Source organism: Eriocheir sinensis, chromosome 11, assembly GCF_024679095.1.
Source record: "Eriocheir sinensis breed Jianghai 21 chromosome 11, ASM2467909v1, whole genome shotgun sequence".
Classification (NCBI taxonomy): Eukaryota; Metazoa; Arthropoda; class Malacostraca; order Decapoda; family Varunidae; genus Eriocheir; species Eriocheir sinensis.
In genome coordinates this window covers 11,712,990-11,732,989 of record NC_066519.1, presented here as the reverse complement: position 1 = coordinate 11,732,989, position 20,000 = coordinate 11,712,990, and the positions used below count along the sequence as shown (strand labels likewise).

At 42.8% G+C, this 20,000-nt stretch overlaps 1 long non-coding RNA gene across 2 annotated transcripts in view; it reads right to left on the bottom strand.

Moving 5' to 3' along the window:
- Positions 1-20,000, bottom strand: part of LOC126996830 (uncharacterized) — a 141,776-nt gene that overhangs the window by 69,747 nt on the left and 52,029 nt on the right. The window contains exon 3 of one of the 2 annotated variants that reach the window (XR_007751634.1): positions 18,201-18,259. This is a non-coding gene — a long non-coding RNA (uncharacterized LOC126996830). Of the gene's footprint in view, positions 1-18,200; positions 18,378-20,000 lie in introns of those variants that run through there. The other variant, XR_007751633.1, reaches the window with a different exon arrangement.

The following is a 20,000-nucleotide window of genomic DNA, read 5'->3' as shown; positions in this document are numbered from 1 at the left end:
CCCATCTCTCTCTCTCTCTCTGACCCCTCCTATCCCCTACCATTAACCTCTAGTGTAATGGCCTCCTATAAACGCTGGCCTAATTAATTAACACACTAATTAGCCGGGGCATTATTTAGGTAACGCGGCTGCTCGTTAGCACTGGCCGACCGACGCGACCCGACGAGACGAGTCCACGGTCACTACTGAGCTAACGGCTGGAAAAGGGAGCAGAGGGGGGAAAAAGAAGGGCAGAAAGAAGTAAAGCAAGATAGGGAAGCGGAGAAAACTGTGTCCGTGAGGAAATTTGAATACCTGGGAACGGAGAAGTGAAGGAAAATATAGAACGGAGGGGAACATACGAGAGAGGGAATAAGGAGAGGACACAGAGAGTAGTGGCTGATAAGTGCGGGACGAGAAAGAGAGGGACAGATGAGTATAAGGAACAGAAAAAAATGAAAAACTAGATACCATTGAGGAAATACGGTACATAGGTAATTTACAGAAGAGTGGAAGAGAGATAAAACCGTGAATACTACGCGAGAGAGAGAGAATCACACACACACACACACACACACACACACACACACACACACACACACACACACACACACACACACACACACACACACACACACACACGTTCTCCACTTTTTCATAAGTTTATTTTTTTCATCTTTTTGAGGTTAGAATGAAAGGAGAGAGAGAGAGAGAGAGAGAGAGAGAGAGAGAGAGAGAGAGAGAGAGAGAGAGAGAGAGAGAGAGAGAGAGAGAGAGAGAGAGAGAGAGAGAGAGAGAGAGAGAGAGAGGAGGAGAGAAAGAGGAGAGAAAGAAAGGGAGGAGAGAGAGGAGAAAAGGGGATTAGAGAGAGAGAGAGAGAGAGAGAGAGAGAGAGAGAGAGAGAGAGAGAGAGAGAGAGAGAGAGAGAGAGAGAGAGAGAGAGAGAGAGAGAGAGAGAGAGAGAGAGAGAGAGAGAGAGAGAGAGAGAGAGAGAGAGAGAGAGAGAGAGAGAGAGAGAGAGAGAGACGAGAGGAGACAGACAGACAGACACACACACACACACACACACACACACACACACACACACACTACCTACCTAAGCACCCTCTCCTTACCTTACCTTTCCTTTCCTTTACCATTCATTAATAAAAAAAATAAAAAAACATTCAATAACATTCTCTCCACCACCCATTCAGACCGCGAACGAGATTTTCAAAGAACGAGAAGAAAAGAAAAAAAAAGTTGACGTTCTATTGAGGTTTAGGAATTTGTAGAAGCCGAGGTCATTTGAGTATGGATGAAAGAAATGCATAAATGAGAGAGAGAGAGAGAGAGAGAGAGAGAGAGAGAGAGAGAGAGAGAGAGAGAGAGAGAGAGAGAGAGAGTGTTAGAGAGAGAGAGTGTACAAGCGTTTGAAATACTCGTGTGTGTTTACTCTCCACGGCAGCGTAAATAATGAATGACTGAATGGGGGAGGGGAGGGGGGAAGGGGGGGAAGGGGGGGAGGATATGGGTTTAACTTAGAATACATTATAACTCTTTTCAGTCACACACACACGCACATTCCCTTCCTCTTCTCCCCTTTCTCCTCTTCCCTTCACTCTTTCTTTCTCTCTCCTCTCCCCTTCCCTCTTTCCCTCTCCTTTTCTCTCCCTTATTTTCTCTCTTCCCCTCCTTCCCCTTTCTTCCTCCCCTCCTCTCTCTCTCCCCCCCTCCCCTTATACACACATACATACCCCCCACCCACACTCATATATAGAGCTAATCAACGTATACATATCACGGTTAATAAATAATACATAGAATGAATGATACGGAAAACACATACGAGGCACAGACCAAAGTCCATTGAGGTCCACTTAGATTGTTTGATGCATAAGTTACGTCAGCGGTGCGCGTTTGGCTCCACGTAAGGGAACACTAGTCCAGCCGCCATGACCCAATGATTAATAATGCCCCGCGTGATGTGTGCTCCTCATTGTGTATTGCCAACATTATTTTTCCCTATAAAACAAGTCATCATTACCGTTGCTCCATTACCTACCATTTAATATACATCGTCATTGGATTTAACTATCATTTTCCTATACACAGACTTCACCATGAAATTCACACCCAATATTCCCCTTTCGTTTATTTTAATTTGTCTTTTCCATACTTTTCCTACTCCAAATATATATATATATCATCAACTCTCACCTTCCTTCCACTATTCATTTATATAATTTGTCGTTCCCGTAGACACATATTCTTGTTTTCCCGTTCGCTCACACATCACATTAAAAAATTTTCCGGCTCCTCCAAACAGACCTTCGCTTTAAGCATTTCTTTACATCACATTTATTCTGTTTCGCTTCCCGTGATATATTCTGTCATTTTCCTATTCATTCACTTATCATATATTTTTTCCCTGCACTTTACTTCTCCAAACAGACCCTTCGCTTTCAATATATTTGCTTACATTTCTCTCCCTCCTTTCCTCCCTTTTTTTTTCTCTCCGCCTCTCTCTCTCCCCTTCCCCTTCATCCCTCAACATGATAAATATTAAGTCGATGCCATTTTGTGCTTTAAAATCATCACATATTCCTCTCTCTCTCTTCTTTCAAGCCCTTACAGCCATTCCATTACATTCAATTCATTCCCCTCACCACACACACACACACACACACACACACACACACACACACACATGCTCCCCTAATGGGCTACACACGTACACACTAGGGGCCGCTCTCTCTCTCTCTCGTTTATTCCTTTTTTTTGTGTCTAGAAATCATTACAAATTATTTTTTCTCATTTATGATTTTTTCCTCTTCCAGACGATTCTTTTTTTCATTCTTTTTCTTCTTTTAATCTTTTTTTTCCTCCCGTTTTCTTTTTTTTCCTCGCGCTCTCTCTCTCTCTCTCTCTCTCTCTCTCTCTCTCTCTCTCTCTTATTACTGGTATTTTCCTTTTTATCCTCTTAATAAAAAGATCTATTTCTATTTCTTTTTTTTCTTTATTTTTCTCGATCATCTTTTTTCTTGTTTTTTTTTTCTCCTTATCTTTTATGTCCTCCCCGAATTTCCCTTTTCCTTTCATCTCCTTCCTCCATCTCCCCTTTCCCTCCATCTCCTCCACTCTTTCATCCTCCTTCTTCCTCTTCCTCTTCTCCTCCCATCCCTTTCATGCCCTCTTCAATCTCCTCTTTCCCTCCATCTCCTCCACTCTTTCATCCCCCTTCTTCCTCCTCCTCCCCTTTCCTTCCTCCCCTTGCGTTCCATTCCGTCCACTCCCTTCATCTCCCTCTCAACCCTTTCATGCCCTCCTCCATCTCCCCTTTCCCTCTATCTCATTCCCCTCTTTCCCCTTTACCTCCCTTTTCCTACCGTCCTATTCCCTCTCCATCTCCTTCTCCTTCCCCTTTCCTCCCCTCTCTATCCCCCTCTGCTCCGCCTCAGCCTCAGAAAGGTCATAAATAATTCAGTCTTTGATTTGCCTCACCTTTTACCCGGCAAGGCTGAGTGTTGAGGGAATATTGACTCTAATTTGGGGAAGGAACTGAAGGGTGCTCGAAGAAGAAGAGGAGGAGGAGGAGGAGGAAGAGAGGAAGAGAAAGAAAGGTGATGATGGTTTTCTAAGAGGTAGTGGAGGTGATGTTGGTAGTGGTGGTAGTAGTAGTAGTAGTAGTAGTAGTAGTAGTAGTAGGAGGAGGAAAGGAGGAAGGAAGAGGGTTATAAGTAGTGGTGGTAGGAGGAGGAGGAGGAGGAGGAGGAGGAGGAGGAGGAGGAGGAGAACTCATTAAACGCGTGCTATGATGCGTAGATTGTTATGATGGAGAGAGAGAGAGAGAGAGAGAGAGAGAGAGAGAGAGAGAGAGAGAGAGAGAGAGAGAGAGAGAGAGAGAGAGAGAGAGAGAGAGAGAGAGAGAGAGAGAGAGAGAGAGAGAGAGAGAGAGAGAGAGAGAAAGCAAACATGGAAATAGAAAATGACCGGGGAGAGAAACGTAAAATCTCTCTCTCTCTCTCTCTCTCTCTCTCAGTAATGGTTGTGTGAGGGAGGAGGGAAGTAAACACAGGTTCGATTCCTCCTCCTCCTCCTCCTCCTCTTCCTCCTCCTCCTTCTCCTCCTCCTCTTCCTCCTCCTATTTATTCCCTTCCTTTATTCCTCTCCTACCAAATTTGTGTTCCTCTCTCTCTCTCTCTCTCTCTCTCTCTCTCTTTCATAATTCCTCCTCCTCCTCCTCCTCCTCCTAAAGCATCTTCCTTCCTCCTCTTCCTCCTCTTCCTCTACCATCACTACCAGCACCTCTTCCTCCACTTTATTATCCTCTTCTTCTTCTTCTTCTTCTTCTTCTTCTTCTTCTTCTTCTTCTTCTTCTTCTTCTTCTTCTTCCTCCTCCGCCTCCTCCTCCCGATTGCTGGAGAGGTGGTTATTGTACACATGAAGAGATGAGATATGTGATGGGTGAATGCTCTCTCTCTCTCTCTCTCTCTCTCTCTCTCTCTCATGTGCCTCTTACTATCAGATTTTTCCCTCCTCCTCCTCCTCCTCCTCCTCCTCCTCCTCCTCCTCCTCCTCCTCCTCCTCCTCCTCCTCCATATCCCTCTCCTTCTCCATTTATATTGCAGTCTCTTATTATCGCCTGATTCTCTCCACGCCTCTTCCCTCCTCCTCCTCCTCCTCCTCCTCCTATTCCTCTGAGCATCTTCATATTCCCTTTTATTCCTTTCTGATTTTTTTCAACCATTCATTAATTCTTTGGATAAGGAAAGGAAGGGAAAGAGGAAATGAAGGGCAAGGAAAGGAAGGGAAATAAAGGGAACAGTATGATAACATGAGGAAACAGTGGCTGAGTGGTTAGCGTGCATGCCACAAGCTGGGATTTTTCAGTGGCTAGAGACTGCCCACATTCTGTCCTGAGAACCTGTCAACCGGGACTCTAGATTCTCTCCCCTTAAGAGAGGGCCATTAATGTGCTCCGAGGGCAGCATGAGCCAAGCGAGATGGCGCCACTATAAACACTTGCCTGCGCCATAACGGGTTGGGGGCGACTACCAGCTGCCCCCGCCAAGGAAGCCTACACAAGCCATAGCCAGAAAAAGAGAGAAATGGAAGGGAAGGGAAGGGAAGGGAAGGGAAGGGAAATCATATAAAAACCACAAACATCAGTGAGAGAGAGAGAGAGAGAGAGAGAGAGAGAGAGAGAGAGAGAGAGAGAGAGAGAGAGAGAGAGAGAGAGAGAGAGAGAGAGAGAGAGAGAGAGAGAGAGAGTGATGGGGATGGAAGGAAGGTAGAGAGAGAGAGAGAGAGAGAGAGAGAGAGAGAGAGAGAGAGAGAGAGAGAGAGAGAGAGAGAGAGAGAGAGAGAGAGAGAATGGGAGAGAGAGAGAGAGAGAGAGAGAGAGAGAGAGAGAGAGAGAGAGAGAGAGAGAGAGAGAGAGAGAGAGAGAGAGAGAGAGAGAGAGAGCAAACACAATTAAATAAAACGAGAGGGAAGTGGCGAGGAACTAGGAAATAAACTCAGGTTTTCCACAATCTCTCTCTCTCTCTCTCTCTCTCTCTCTCTCTCTCTCTCTCTCTCTCTCTCTCCTATTTCTATTTCAATATTTTTTTTCTTTTTTAACTTTTCGTTATATTTTTTTTCCTCTCTCTCTCTCTCTCTCTCTCTCTCGTTATAGGGATTTCAAAACACACACACACACACACACACACTGAGATTCGCTATACAGAAAGCTTCGTTATAAAGACTCTCTCTCTCCCACACACTAGGACGTAACATTACGGCCTCAATTAACGGAGACAAACACGACGTGAGCTAACTAACGCGATCTTGTGGAACGGAGGGAAGAGAATGCATAAGTAAACGACGAAAAAAGAAAGAAAAGAACAGTTGATTGCCTCCTGTCTCTCTCTCTCTCTCTCTCTCTCTCTCTCTCTCTCTCTCTCTCTCTCTCTCTCTTCTTTTTTCTCTTTCTTTCGTATTTCCTTACTTTTCCTTCCTTCTTCTTTTTCCTTTCCCATTCCTACTTCAATAATTCTTCCCCTTCCATCTATTTTCCTTTCCTTTATTAATCATTTTCCTTCCCTTTGTCATTTATTTCCCTTCCCTTAAGATTCCAACCTACACACACACACACACACACACACACACACACACACACACACACACACACACACACACACACACACACACACTATACGTATATACACTCTTCTTCGATTCCAACCCCACAATTAGTCCATTCAAATTACATCTCTCTCGGGTCATTATATGCGGCACATGTAAGCGAGGTGGAACACGATAATTGAAAGGAAAACAAAGAAGAAGAGGAGGGAAAAAATACTTATGGCGTTACTTCTCTGCGGCGGGAAGGAAAGGAAGGAGAAAAAAAAAGAAAGGTAGAGAGAGAGAGAAAAAAAAATTGTGAGAGGGAACAGTTTGGTTAATTACCCTATTCTTGTATACGTGTGTGGAGGGATGGAGAGGGAGGGGAGGAAAGAGGGAGGTAAGGGAAGGAGGGGGAAGGGAAGGGGAGAGAAGGAGAAGGGAGGAGGGAAGGAAAGGAAGGGGAAGAGAAGGGAGAGAAGGAAAGGAAATAGTAAGGGGAGGAAAGGGAAGGGAAGGGGAGAGGAACAAAAAGGAGAGGAAAGTAGAATGAAATGGAGTAAAGCAGGGGAAAGGGAAGGAAGGAAGGGGAGAGGAGAGAGGAGAAGAGGGGAGAGAAAGTAGAGAAAGGGAATAAATGGAAAGGGAAAGGAAGGGGAGAGGAGGGAAGAGGAGGAGAGAGAAGGGAAGGGGAGAGGTTAACTAAAGAAGAGAATGGAGTGGAGGAGGAGGAGGAGGAAGGAAAGGAAAGAGAATGGAAGGGAAAGGAAGGGAAGGAAAAGAGTGGGAAAGGGAGAGGAAAGGAGAGAAGAAAAGCGAAAGAAAGGAAGAGAAAGTAAAGAGAGAAAGGAAAGGGGAGAGAAAGAGAGGAGGGAAGGGGAGGAAAGGGAAGAGGGGAGGAGGAAGGAAGAGGGGAATGAAAAAGGGCTTGAAATTGAGGAGAGGGAAGGAGAAGAAGGAAGTGGAGAGAAAAAGGAGGAAAGAGGAGGAAAGAGAGGAAGAAGGGGGGGAGGTAAGTGAGACAGGTAGCTTTACGTGGTAATTTACGTGGTAATCTGCACTTAATTAGTCGCCAGGTAAACGAGAGGGAGGGAAACGACGATAAAAGTAATGAAAAAAAGTCGCTCGCGTGATTCTTGCCCATTTACGATTGTGGTAGTGGTAGTAGTAGTAGTAGTAGTAATAGTAGTGGCGGGGTGGTGGTGGTAGTAGTAGTAGTAGTAGTAGTAGTGGTAGTATTAACAATTATAATGTAGATAGTGAACGAAATTGCAATGGTGGTTGGTGGTAGTGGTGGTGGTGGTAGTGATGATGATAGTGGAAGAGAAGGGGGGAGGAGGAGGTGAGATTTAAAGTAGTGGTGGTGGTGGAGGTGGTGGTGGTGGTGGAGGTGGTTCTCAGAAAGTTATAAAAGAAACATTTGAAGAGGTGGTGATAATGGTGGTGGTGATGGTGATGATAAGGAGGAGGAGGAGGAGGAGGAGGAGGAGGAGGAGGAGGAGGAGGAGGAAAGTTAGTAGGGAGGAGAGAATGGAGAGAGGAAGGGAATGCAGGAAGGAAAGAGAAAGAGAGAAGCTCCATCTCTCCTGTTCCTTCCCTCCCCACTCTTCCACATCTCTCCACACTAACAGTCCATCCACTCTCTCCCCTCCTTGCCTTCCCCTTCCTTCCCTTCCCCTTTCTCCCTTCCCTTCTTTCCCCTTCCATCTTCTTTTCCACTCTCTATCCACAATTTCCTCTCCTCTCCTTCCTTCCTTCCACTTCCCATTCTTCTCTCAGCTTCCACATCACACTAACACATTATCCACCCTTTCCCTCCACTTCCTCCACTCCTAACCCCTAATTCCTTCCACTTCTACACCAAACACACACACACACACACACACACACACACACACACACACACACACACACACACACACACACACCGCCGCCCCGCCGCCGCCTCGCCCGCCGTGACCAGTTCTAATCCTAATATCTCTAATTAAAGTCCCCGGCCCGCTGCATCCTTCATTACTAGTCGCTGATTCTCGGCTATGATTCCGTTGCTTACCTTACACACCTCCCCCTCCCTCCCTCTCTCTCAATTTCTCTCTCTATTATTTTTTCCTCCTCCTCCTCGGTATGTTGTGTGTAAGTGTGTGTGTGTGTGTGTGTGTGTGTGTGTGTGTGTGTGTGTGTGTGTGTGTGTGTGTGTGTGTGTGTGTGTGTGTTTTCTTGTTTATTTGAATTGTTAGTATACATATCTATATCTGTTATCCTGTTTTTTTCCTGTTTTTTTTAATTCTATTTTTAATTCATAGTATGCATATCTATTTCCGTTTTTCAGTTCTTATTATACATATCAATTTCCGTTTTTCAATTCTTATTATACATATCAATTTCCGTTTTTCAATTCTAATTATACATATCAATTTCCGTTTTTCAATTCTTATTATACATATCAATTTCCGTTTTTCAATTCTAATTATACATATCAATTTCCGTTTTTCAATTCTAAGTATACATATCAATTTCCGTTTTTCAATTCTAAGTATATATATCAATTTCCGTTTTTCAATTCTAAGTATACATATCAATTTCCGTTTTTCAATTCTAAATATACATATCAATTTCCGTTTTTCAATTCTAAATATACATATCAATTTCCGTTTTTCAATTCTAAATATACATATCAATTCCCGTTTTTCAATTCTTATTATGCATATCTATTTCCATTTTTCAATTCTAAGTATACATATCTATTTCCGTTTTTCAATTCTAAGTATACATATCCATTTTCCGTTTTTCAATTCTAATTATGCATATCAATTTCCGTTTTTCAATTCTAAGTATACATATCAATTCCCGTTTTTCAATTCTAAGTATACATATCAATTCCCGTTTTTCAATTCTTATTATGCATATCTATTTCCATTTTTCAATTCTAATTATGCATATCTATTTCCGTTTTTCAATTCTAAGTATACATATCAATTCCCGTTTTTCAATTCTTATTATGCATATCAATTTCCGTTTTTCAATTCTAATTATGCATATCTATTTCCGTTTTTCAATTCTAAGTATACATATCAATTCCCGTTTTTCAATTCTTATTATGCATATCAATTTCCGTTTTTCAATTTAAGTATACATATCAATTTCCGTTTTTCAATTCCAAGTATACATATCAATTTCCGTTTTTCAATTCTAATTATGCATATCAATTTCCGTTTTTCAATTCTAAGTATACATATCAATTCCCGTTTTTCAATTCTAAGTATACATATCAATTTCCGTTTTTCAATTCTAATTATGCATATCAATTCCCGTTTTTCAATTCTAAGTATACATATCAATTCCCGTTTTTCAATTCTAAGTATACATATCAATTTCCGTTTTTCAATTCTAAGTATACATATCAATTTCCGTTTTTCAATTCTAAGTATGCATATCAATTTCCGTTTTTCAATTCTAGGTATACATATCAATTCCCGTTTTTTAATTCTAAGTATACATATCAATTTCCGTTTTTCAATTCTAATTATACATATCAATTTCCGTTTTTCAATTCTAAGTATACATATCTATTTTCCGATGATATTTCTTCATTCAATCTCTCTCTGTTAAATTTTTCCCTTCGTTGTCCAAGTGTCTACGTTTCTTTTAACTATTTTGATTTATTTGGTCTATCCATTTTTAGTGTTAATTTTCTCTAGAGTTTATTTCATCTTTACATTTTCTTCTTCGGGAATTTTCAATATAACGATACGGATGTAGTTATTAATTTAATGTTATATATATTGAATACGTTTTTTTTTAGAGCAATAGTATCTCTCTCTCTCTCTCTCTCTCTCTCGCCCATCATTAGCTTCAGACACCAGCACAGAATTAGACGGAATTATCTTCGTCTGAACCTGTCCCAGAGGAGGAGGAGGAGGAGGAGGAGGAGGAGGAGGAAGTGGAGAAAGAGATGAAGGAAAAATTGAACTGTGAAGAAAAAGAAAAATTGTGAGCGAGGATGAAAAGAAGAGAGAGAGAGAGAGAGAGAGAGAGAGAGAGAGAGAGAGAGAGAGAGAGAGAGAGAGAGAGAGAGAGAGAGAGAGAGAGAGAGAGAGAGAGAGAGAGAGAGAGAGAGAGAGAGAGAGAGAGAGACCCAGGTGTAGGACAGGACAGGTAACACGAGAGAGAACTTGTAAACATCGGAATCATGTCCAGACACGTCTTGCACACCTGTCCTCCTTCTCCTCCTCCTCCTCCTCCTCCTCCTCCTCCTCTTCTTCATGTTACAATCCTCCATCTTTGTCTCTCTGGTTACCTTCCTCCTCTTCTTCCTCCTCTTCCTCCTGATATTCCTCTTATTCCTCTTCCTCTTAATATACTACTTCTTTCTTCTTCCTCCTCCTCCTCCTCCTCCTCCTTCTCCTCCTCCTCATCTCCCAATCAATTTTTGTATTATTTCAATTTCCTTTCTACACCTGGACACTCCTTCCCCCCAACCCCACCCTCTCTCTCTCTCTCTCTCTCTCTCTCTCTCTCTCTCTCTCCTCTCTCCTCCTCCTCCTCCTCCTCCTCTTCTTCAAGTGCCAAGTAATTTCGACTAAGGAGCGTTTCCCAGTTGGAGTTCACAGGTGCAAATTAGGGCGAAAACAGGTAGGAATAAACGGGAATTTTCGACCTAATGATCCCTTGTGGCTTAGCTTGTTCCTGTCCTTTTAATTGTCTGCCCACCCTTACGTAACAGATAACAAAATGGTGGTGGTGGTGGTGATGATAGTGGTGGTGGTGGTGGTGATAGTGGTGGTAGTAGTAGTAGTAGTAGTAGTAGTAGTAGTAGTAACAGTAGCATTATTCCTTTTGTAAAATGAATAATTCCAAACTATTTCCATAAACTCCTACTCTCTCTCTCTCTCATCACATTTATACACATTTACAACATTTGGCCCAAGTTGTGTGAGAGAAGAGAGAGAGAGAGAGAGAGAGAGAGAGAGAGAGAGAGAGAGAGAGAGAGAGAGAGAGAGACAGAGAGAGAGACCGAGAGAGAGAGAGAGAGAGAGAGAGAGAGAGAGAGAGAGAGAGAGAGTAATCAGCCTTACACGGCTTCACACTTGACCCTTCCTCTTGATTTGAACCCAAGAGATAGAGAGAACCTGAAATCCTCTCTCTCTCTCTCTCTCTCTAACCCTCTTTCTTCTTATTTTCTTCTTATTCTTCCTTCGTAGTTATAGAATGAAAGAATTGAAGAAAGAAAGAAAGACTAAAGAAATAAATGGAAGAAAAGAAAATAGGAAGAATAAAGAGAAAAAGAAATAATGATAAACAAGATAAAGAAGAAAATAATGAACGAACGTAACGAAAAAGTAAACAAAAGATAATTATTTGATTGGTGAGAGAGAGAGAGAGAGAGAGAGAGAGAGAGAGAGAGAGAGAGAGAGAGAGAGAGAGAGAGAGAGAGAGAGAGAGAGAGAGAGAGAGAGAGAGAGAGAGAGAGAGAGAGAGAGAGAGAGAGAGAGAGAGAGAGAGAGAGAGAGAGAGAGAGAGAGAGAGAGAGAGGGAATTAATGCACACTCACGCACACCAAGTAAAGTGAGACAAAATACTAAGAAAACACACACACACACACACACACACACACACACACACACACACACACACACACACACACAGCGGATGGTTTTATCAATTTTCCAATCCATCACTCCCGTCTTTCTCTCTCTCTCGCAATCAAATAATTATGTTTTGTTGTTGTTTTTTTCTTTTTTTCTTTAATTCGTTTCTTATTTTTTCTCCTTTAATCTTTTTTTATCATTACTTTCTTTTTTTTTCTTCCTATTTTCCTTTCTTCCATTTCTTTCTTTCTTTTTTCTTTCTTTCTTTCATCATTCATTCTATGTCTCCCGCTCCCTCTCCCCCCCCACCCCTCTCTCTCTCTCTCTCTCTCTCTCTCTCTCTCTCTCTCTCTCTCTCGTTGCGTGCGCGGCGAGATCAGGTCAGAACAAACATGTATATTTCAATTTACTTCAGGTACTGAGAAACGGAGGGAGGGAGGGAGAGGAGGTGGAGGGAGAGAGGGGAGAGAAGGAGGGAGGGAAGGGTGCAAATGAGGGAGGTAACAAATGCAAAGGAGGGGAAGGAGTGGAGGGAAAGGAGGGAGAGAAGAGGAAGGAAGGAAGAGAAGGGAACGAAAAAGTTAGGGAAGGGAAAGGAAACAAAGAGGAAGGAAGAGAAAGGAAGGGAAAAGAAGGGAAAAAATGAAGGAAGAGAGAGAGAGAGAGAGAGAGAGAGAGAGAGAGAGAGAGAGAGAGAGAGAGAGAGAGAGAGAGAGAGAGAGAGAGAGAGAGAGAGAGAGAGAGAGAGAGAGAGAGAGAGAGAGAGAGAGAGAGAGAGAGAGAGAGAGAGAGAGAGAGAGAGAGAGAGAGAGAGAGAGAGAGAGAGAGAGAGGGAGAGAGGGAGGGGATTAGGATGAACAGGGATGAAGAAGAAGAAGAAGAAGAAGAAATGAAGAAGAAGAAGAAGAAGAAGAAGAAATGAAGAAGAAGAAGAAGAAGAAGAAAAAATGAAGAGGAAGAAGAAGAAGAAGAGGAAGAAGAAAGGAATATTGCGTTGTAGAAGGAATGAAATATAAGGAGGAGGAGGAAGAGGAGGAGGAAGAGGAAGAGGAAGAGGAAGAGGAAGAGGAGGAGGAGGAGGAGGAGGAAGGGGAGCAGTTAATTCCTTTCCCTTTAAAACATTACCACATTCTCTCTCTCTCTCTCTCTCACTCTAAATTCTCATGCAAATTCTAACATAACAACTCCGTCTTGTGTTTCGCGAGAGAGAGAGAGAGAGAGAGAGAGAGAGAGAGAGAGAGAGAGAGAGAGAGAGAGAGAGAGAGAGAGAGAGAGAAGGGGGGAGGGGGTCGTTAGGTTACAAAGAGAATAATTTAAACAGAAAGACATCACTATTATTATTATTATTATTATTATTATTATTATTATTATTATTATTATTGTTGTTGTTGTTGTTGTTATTGTTGTTGTTGTTGTTGTCAGGCCACGAGCAAGTCGGTGAAACAATAATATGAATACGGCTTTCTCTCTCTCTCTCTCTCTCTCTCTCCTTGTCCCTTTCCTCCTATTCCTTCTTCCTCTTATTCCTTTTTCCTCCTTTTCCTCCTTTCCTCCTACCGTTTCCCTCCCTCTTCCCTCCTTCGCCATCCATCACCCCTTCCATTTTTATTATCCTTTATTATCTCTACCTTCACTTTCCTTCTCCCTCCACTCCGTCATCCTTCCATCCTATTAATCTACGCTCCTTCTACCCTTCCCTTCCCTCCCTCCCTCCCTCTCTTCCCTCCCTCTTTATATTCTATTTTTATCCATCTCGTCTTTTTTCTCTACAATTTCTCCTTTTTCTCCTCCTCCTCCTCCTCCTCCAATTTCCTTATTCACTACATGTATATATTTTTTATCAACTATTTTTTCTCTCATTTAATTTATTCTATCAAGAGTAAAATGGAAAACAATACATTCAAAAGAGTAATTAAAGTAAGGTCAATATTCTTAAACATTTCGAGTCTTTCACACACACACACACACACACACACACACACACACACACACACACACACACACACACACACACACACACACACACACACACACACACACACACGCACATTTGATAAGGCTTTCATAGAGGTTGTGTTAGTAGTATTTACATGGGTAGTTTTATGAGCCTAGTGATAGTTTGACAAGGCTTTGGTAGAGGTTGTGGTAGTAGTATTTCCATGGGTAGTATTACGAGCCTGGTGATAGTTAGACAAGGCTCTGGTAGAGGTTGTGTTAGTAGTATTTCCATGGGTAGTATTACGAGCCTGGTGATAGTTAGACAAGGCTTTGGTAGAGGTTGTGGTAGTAGTATTTCCATGGGTAGTGTTATGAGCCTAGTGATAGTTTGACAAGGCTTTGGTAGAGGTTGTGTTAGTAGTATTTCCATGCGTAGTGTTATGAGTCTAGTAATGGTTAGACAAGGCTTTGGTAGAGGTTGTGTTAGTATTTCCATGGGTAGTCTTATGAGTCTAGTGATAGTTTGACAAGGCTCTGGTAGAGGCAGTGTTAGTAGTATTTCAATGGGTAGTTTTAAGAGCCTAGTAATAGTTAGACAAGGCTTTGGTATAGGTTGTGGTAGTAGTATTTCAATGGGTAGTATTACGAGCTTGGTGATACTTAGACTAGGCTTACGTAGAGGTTGTGTTAGTAGTATTTCCATGGGTAGTTTTATGAGCCTAGTGATAGATAGACAAGGCTTTGGTATAGGTTGTGGTAGTAGTATTTCAATGGGTAGTGTTATGAGCCTAGTGATAGTTTGACAAGGCTTCTGTACCATGAACCCGAAAGATCACTCATGAGAACCCGACTAATCTCCTTCGTGACCTTTAGAAATATTTGATGTGGGAGTGGAGAGGACTTCAGGCTTTGTATAGCAAGGAGAGGAGGCGAGGAAAGGGTAGGAGGGAGAGAGAGAGCGAGAGCAAACACCTGGGTCGGTTGGTCTTCTCTGCAGCTGGTACGTGTGTGTGCGTGTGTGTGTGTGTGTGTGTGTGTGTGTGTTCCCTCTGCATCCCACCTCTTTCCTTCTCTCTCTTCCCTTCCTTCCTTCCTCTTATCTTCCATCTATCATTTTCTTTCTTATTTCGTTGTTTACTCACCATTTTCCTTCACCCTTCTTCTATTCCTCTTCGTCTTCCTCAAATAGACAGAGGGAGCAAGCGAGCGAGCTAAAGAGACACGGGGAGAGAGAGAGAGAGAGAGAGAGAGAGAGAGAGAGAGAGAGAGAGAGAGAGAGAGAGAGAGAGAGAGAGAGAGAGAGAGAGAGAGAGAGAGAGAGAGAAAACGAGCGAGCGAGCAAGCGAGAAAGAGACAGAGGGGAGAGAGAGAGAGAGAGGTGAGAGGCGTAGAGGGAGAGCGAGGGAGGGTCGGGCTCGCCAGGTCGGGAACAGGTTTATTCATTAGGGAAGGTAAATACACGTATAATAGATAAGAGCATGATTACGCGGAATAAAGGCGTCACATAAGTTAAGGAGACGACCAGCGCCTAAAAAAATGTATTAAGGAAAAAGATAAGACGCTGAGAACAGGAACTTGCGTGAGGAAAGAACGGACGAAGATTGGACGATCGTGAAGGAAAACCGAAAGAAAACCGAAGAAAACCTTATAGCGAAAAGAGTAATGAAGGACGGAGAAGAAGGAGGGAAGAAACAGATTAGGAGAAAATGAAGAAAAGGAAAATGATGGATGGAACAGAATTAGAGAAGAGATTAAAATGATGCAGAGAAAAAAAGAGTAATGGAGGACGGAGAAGAAGGAGGGAAGAAGCAGATTAGGAGAAAATGGAGAAAAGGAAAATGGTGGATAAAACAGAATTAGAGAAAAAAAGAGTAATGAAGGACGGAGAAGGAGGGAAGAAAGAGATTAGGAGAAAATGGAGAAAAGGAAAATGGTGGATAGAAAAGAAAGAGAAAAAAAAGAGTAATGAAGGACGGAGAAGAAGGAGGGAAGAAGCAGATTAGGAGAAAATGGAGAAAAGGAAAACGATGGATGGAACAGAATTAGACAAGAGATTAAAATGATGCAGAAAGGGAAAGAAAAATGAAAGGAAGGAAGAGGAGGAGAGATGAAAGATATGAAAACAGAAAGAAAACAAAAGAGAACATGAACAGGGAACAGAATAACGAAGAATGGAAGAGATGAAGAGAGAGAAGAAAAGAAAGATTAAAATGACGATGCAGAAAAGAAAAGGAAAATTGAAGGGATGAAACATATGAAGAGAGAAGAAAAGGAAAACAGAGAGAAGAAAAGAAAAATTAAAATGACGATGCAGAAAAGAAAGGGAAAATTGAAGGACGAAACATATGTAGAGAGAAGAAAAGGAGAAGAGAGAGAAGAAAAAAAAGATTAAAATGACGATGCAGAAAAGAAAAGGAAAATTGAAGGACGAAACATATGTAGAAAAACTGTGAAAATACAACATCACTATAAACATCAACTTCAACGACAACACAGCTTCTATAACAACACAACGCCATCTGTAGACAACACAACTAACACAACTTCATCTATAGGCAACACAACTCCACATACGGATGATGAACAGTGCCCAGAGTCGTCACCAGCCTGGAGGAAGCCATGCACGGAACACACACGGTGGAACTCAACGCAACGGAAAGGGAGCTTGGAGTTGTCGCAAGGGAAGGGACTTGGAGATATCGTAAGCAAGGGAAGGGAGCTCGGAGTTGCCTCTTTAACGGGCTGGAGGACGCACCAACCAACCTTCCATACTGCTATTTGGTGCAATATCCTCGTCATTAGAGTACTCAACCTTCGTGTGTCTTAAGGGTTGTGCTACAGAGACAGAGAGACGGACACACGAGCTCAGAAACACACAGGAACGAAAACGCACACACAAACTAAGACACACACACACGAACTAGCCCAAAGAAGTGAGTAGTTGAGGTCATGAGTGCAAAAGTATTCCAAGAGGTCGTGAAGGAGAGTAGCGGAGGCGATAGGACGAGAAGGCGCCGCTTTGAGGTTTCCCCGAAGACAAAACTCAACGCCCAGGAGTCCCTCAAGGTCCCAAAGGCTGTTCCTCAACCCACTGAGTTCTTGAAGGACTCGAGGATATCACAGCCGAGGAGCAACACCAAGGCCATCTGGATCCCTCAGCCACGAAGTCCTACGAGGGAGTCCTTCGGCGTATCCTTCACCGAGGTCTTGAAGGACCCGAAAAAGGAATCACAGCCGAAGACCGCCATCAGGGGCCTCAGGATCTCTCAGCCACGAAATCCTAACAGGGAGTCCTACGCCCTATCCTTCCCCGCTCGACCTAAGATGGAGTTCTATGCCTCATCCTACATCGATTCCTTCAACGAGTCGTGGGATGTTGTGGCGAAGGACTCGAAGACCAACACCAAGGATTTCAGGATCTCACACCCCCGCAGACCAAAGATGGAGTCCTACGCCTTATCCTACACCGAGTGGGACTTTGAGGAGGAGGAAGAGGAGGAGGAGGAGGAGGAGGAGGAAAAGCCAAAAGAAGAAAACCTATGGCACATTTTTCACTTCCTAGGTTTTGATGAGACGCTTGAAGAGAAGACAGAGGAGGAGGAGGAGGAGGAGAAGACAAAAGTGGAAGAGAAGACAGAAGAGGAGGAGAGGAAGACGGAGAAGGAGGAGAAGACAGAAGAGGAAGAGAAGCCAGAGAAGGAGGAGGAGACAGAGGAAGAGGAAGAGACAGAGGAGGAGGAGGAGAAGACAGAGGATATGAAGAAGACAGGAGAGGTGATAGCAGATAAGGAGAAGAAGACAGAGATGGTAATGACAGTTGAGAAGAAAGAGGAGAAGAAAATTGAGATGATGAAAATTGAGGAGGAGAAGAAAGAGGAGGTGAAGACAACTGAAGAGGAGAAGACAGAGGAGGTAGTGACAGTAGATGAGGAAAGGAAGACAGAGGAAATAGTAACAATCGAAAAGAAGACAGAAACGGAGCAGGAAACAGAAGATAACAAGACAGAGAAGACAGCAAATACAGCCCCTGAAGAAAAAGAAGAAGAAAATTGCCAGACTATAGTGGAGGCAGAGAAGAAAGAAGACAAAGAAGACAAAAGGGAAGACAAAAGAAAGTCAGAAAGTCCGGGCAGCGCAATTGTCTTCCCGGATTGGTTCGAAGACGTGGAGTAACGGAAGGAAGAAAAAAGAAGAAAAATTAAAAGAAGACAAAGAAGAAAAGAAAAAGTTAGAATAGAAGAGAAAAAGAAATTGAGAGAAAAGGAGTTGGAAATGCGAAAAAAATGAGAAAAAGCAGTTGGAAAAGAAGAAAAGAAAGAAAAAGTTAAAAAGAAGAGAAAAAGAAGAGAAAACAAGAGAAAAGGAGGAAGAATAGAAGAAAAAAAAGAAAAAAGAAAAAAGGAATGGAAAAGAAAAGAGAAAAGGAGTTGGAAAAGAGGATGAAAATGAGGAAAAGCAGTTGGAAAAGAAGAAAAGAAAGAAAAGTTAGAAAAGAAGAGAAAAAGAGAAGAAAAAAAGAAAAGGAAATAAGAAATAAGAAAAAAGAAAGGAAAAGAAGAGAGAAATTAAGTTTGAAAAGAAGAAAAAAATGTTATATTCTCTACTCACGTTTATCATAAGCTTGTCTGGGTTAACCGTGTGGGCGGGTGAGTGCAGCAACGCCCCTCCTGAAAAATACACCCCATAAGTAATTTAGTTAGTATTATTATAGAAGGATCATTTTGTTGTATTAAATGTGTGATTGTATTAAACGGATGTATATTTTGAGGTTAATAAATATTTCATAATGTATTTGCGTGTATGATTTTGTGACCTAAGAGAGAGGGAGGAGGAAGAGGAGGAGGAGTTGGAGGGAAAAACTGGAAGGGGAGAGAAAACTGGGGAGGGAGAGAAAATGGAAGGGGGAGGAATAATTGAAAGGGAGAGAAAAACTGAGGAGGGAGAGAAATTTTAGTGGGGGGAGAGAAATTTTAGGGGGGGAGAGAAATTGAAGGGGGAGGAAAAAATGAGGGGGAGGGAAAATGGAGGAGAGGAGAAATGGAGGGAGGAGGGAAAATGGAGGGGGAGAGAAAATGAAGGGAAGAAAAGGTGGAGAGGGAGGGAAACTGAGGTTGGAGGGAAACTTGAGAGGGAGAGAAAATGGAGAGGGAGAAGGAAAACTGGAGAGAGGAGAGAAAATGGAGAGGGGAGAAGGAAACTGGGAGGAGGGAGGAGATAAGGAGGAGGGAAAATGGAGAGAAAGAAAATAGAGGGAGGGAGGGAAGTAGAGGGGGAGGGAACAAAGGAAGGGGAGGAAAAATGGAGAGAAGGGAGAGAAAATGGAGAGAAGGGAGAGAGATAAGGAGAATAACATGTAAATAAGGAGAATAAAAGAGGAGGATAAGGAGGGGGAGGAGGAGGAGGAGGAAGGAGGAAGGAAGGGAAAAGGAAAATCACCGTTAAGGAGAAAAAGAGGAAGAAAGAATCGGAGGAGAAATGGAGGTAAGTAAGGAAATGAAGAGGAGGAGGAGGAGGAGGAGGAGGAGGAGGAGGAAGGAGGAGGAGGAAGGAGGAGGAGGAGGAAGGAGGAGGAGGAGGAGATTATCACAGACTATCCTTTTCCTTCCTCGTTCAAATGCAAAACAAGGAAGAGAGAGAGAGAGAGAGAGAGAGAGAGAGAGAGAGAGAGAGAGAGAGAGAGAGAGAGAGAGAGAGAGAGAGAGAGAGAGAGAGAGAGAGAGAGAGAGAGAGAGAGAGAGAGAGAGAGAGAGAGAGAGAGAGAGTAGCAATAGGGTATGAAAGGAAGGAAGGAAGGAAGGAAGGAAGGAAGGAAAGAATATAAAGGAGATAAAGAAACGAAGAGAAGTGGAGGAGGAGGAGGAGGAGGAGGAGGAGGAAGAGGAAGAAGAAGAGGTGGAGGATTGATGAAGATGAAGAGAAGGAAAAAAAGAGTGAAGGAAAAATACGAAAAAGAAGAAAGACGAAATACCAGAGAAATACAGAGGAGGAAGAAGAAGAGGAAGAAGAAGAAGAAGAAGAAGAGGAGGAGGAGATGGAAGAGGCGAGTGATGAAGATGAAGGAGGAAGGGAGGAGAGTAAGAGAGAGAAGGAGGAGGAGGAGGAGGAGGAGGAGGAGAGAAGAAAGAGGAGGAGGAGGAAGACAAACAAGATGAGAGAGAGAATGGGAAGAAATGAAGATGAAGGAAGTAAAGAAGAAGAAGGAGGAGGAAGAGGAGGAGGAGGAGGAGGGATGGAAGATGGAGATAACGCAAATAAAGGAAGATGAAGAAGGGAAAGATAAGAGAGAGAGAGAGAGAGAGAGAGAGAGAGAGAGAGAGAGAGAGAGAGAGAGAGAGAGAGAGAGAGAGAGAGAGAGAGAGAGAGAGAGAGAGAGAGAGAGAGAGAGAGAGAGAGTATTCCTATTCGTAT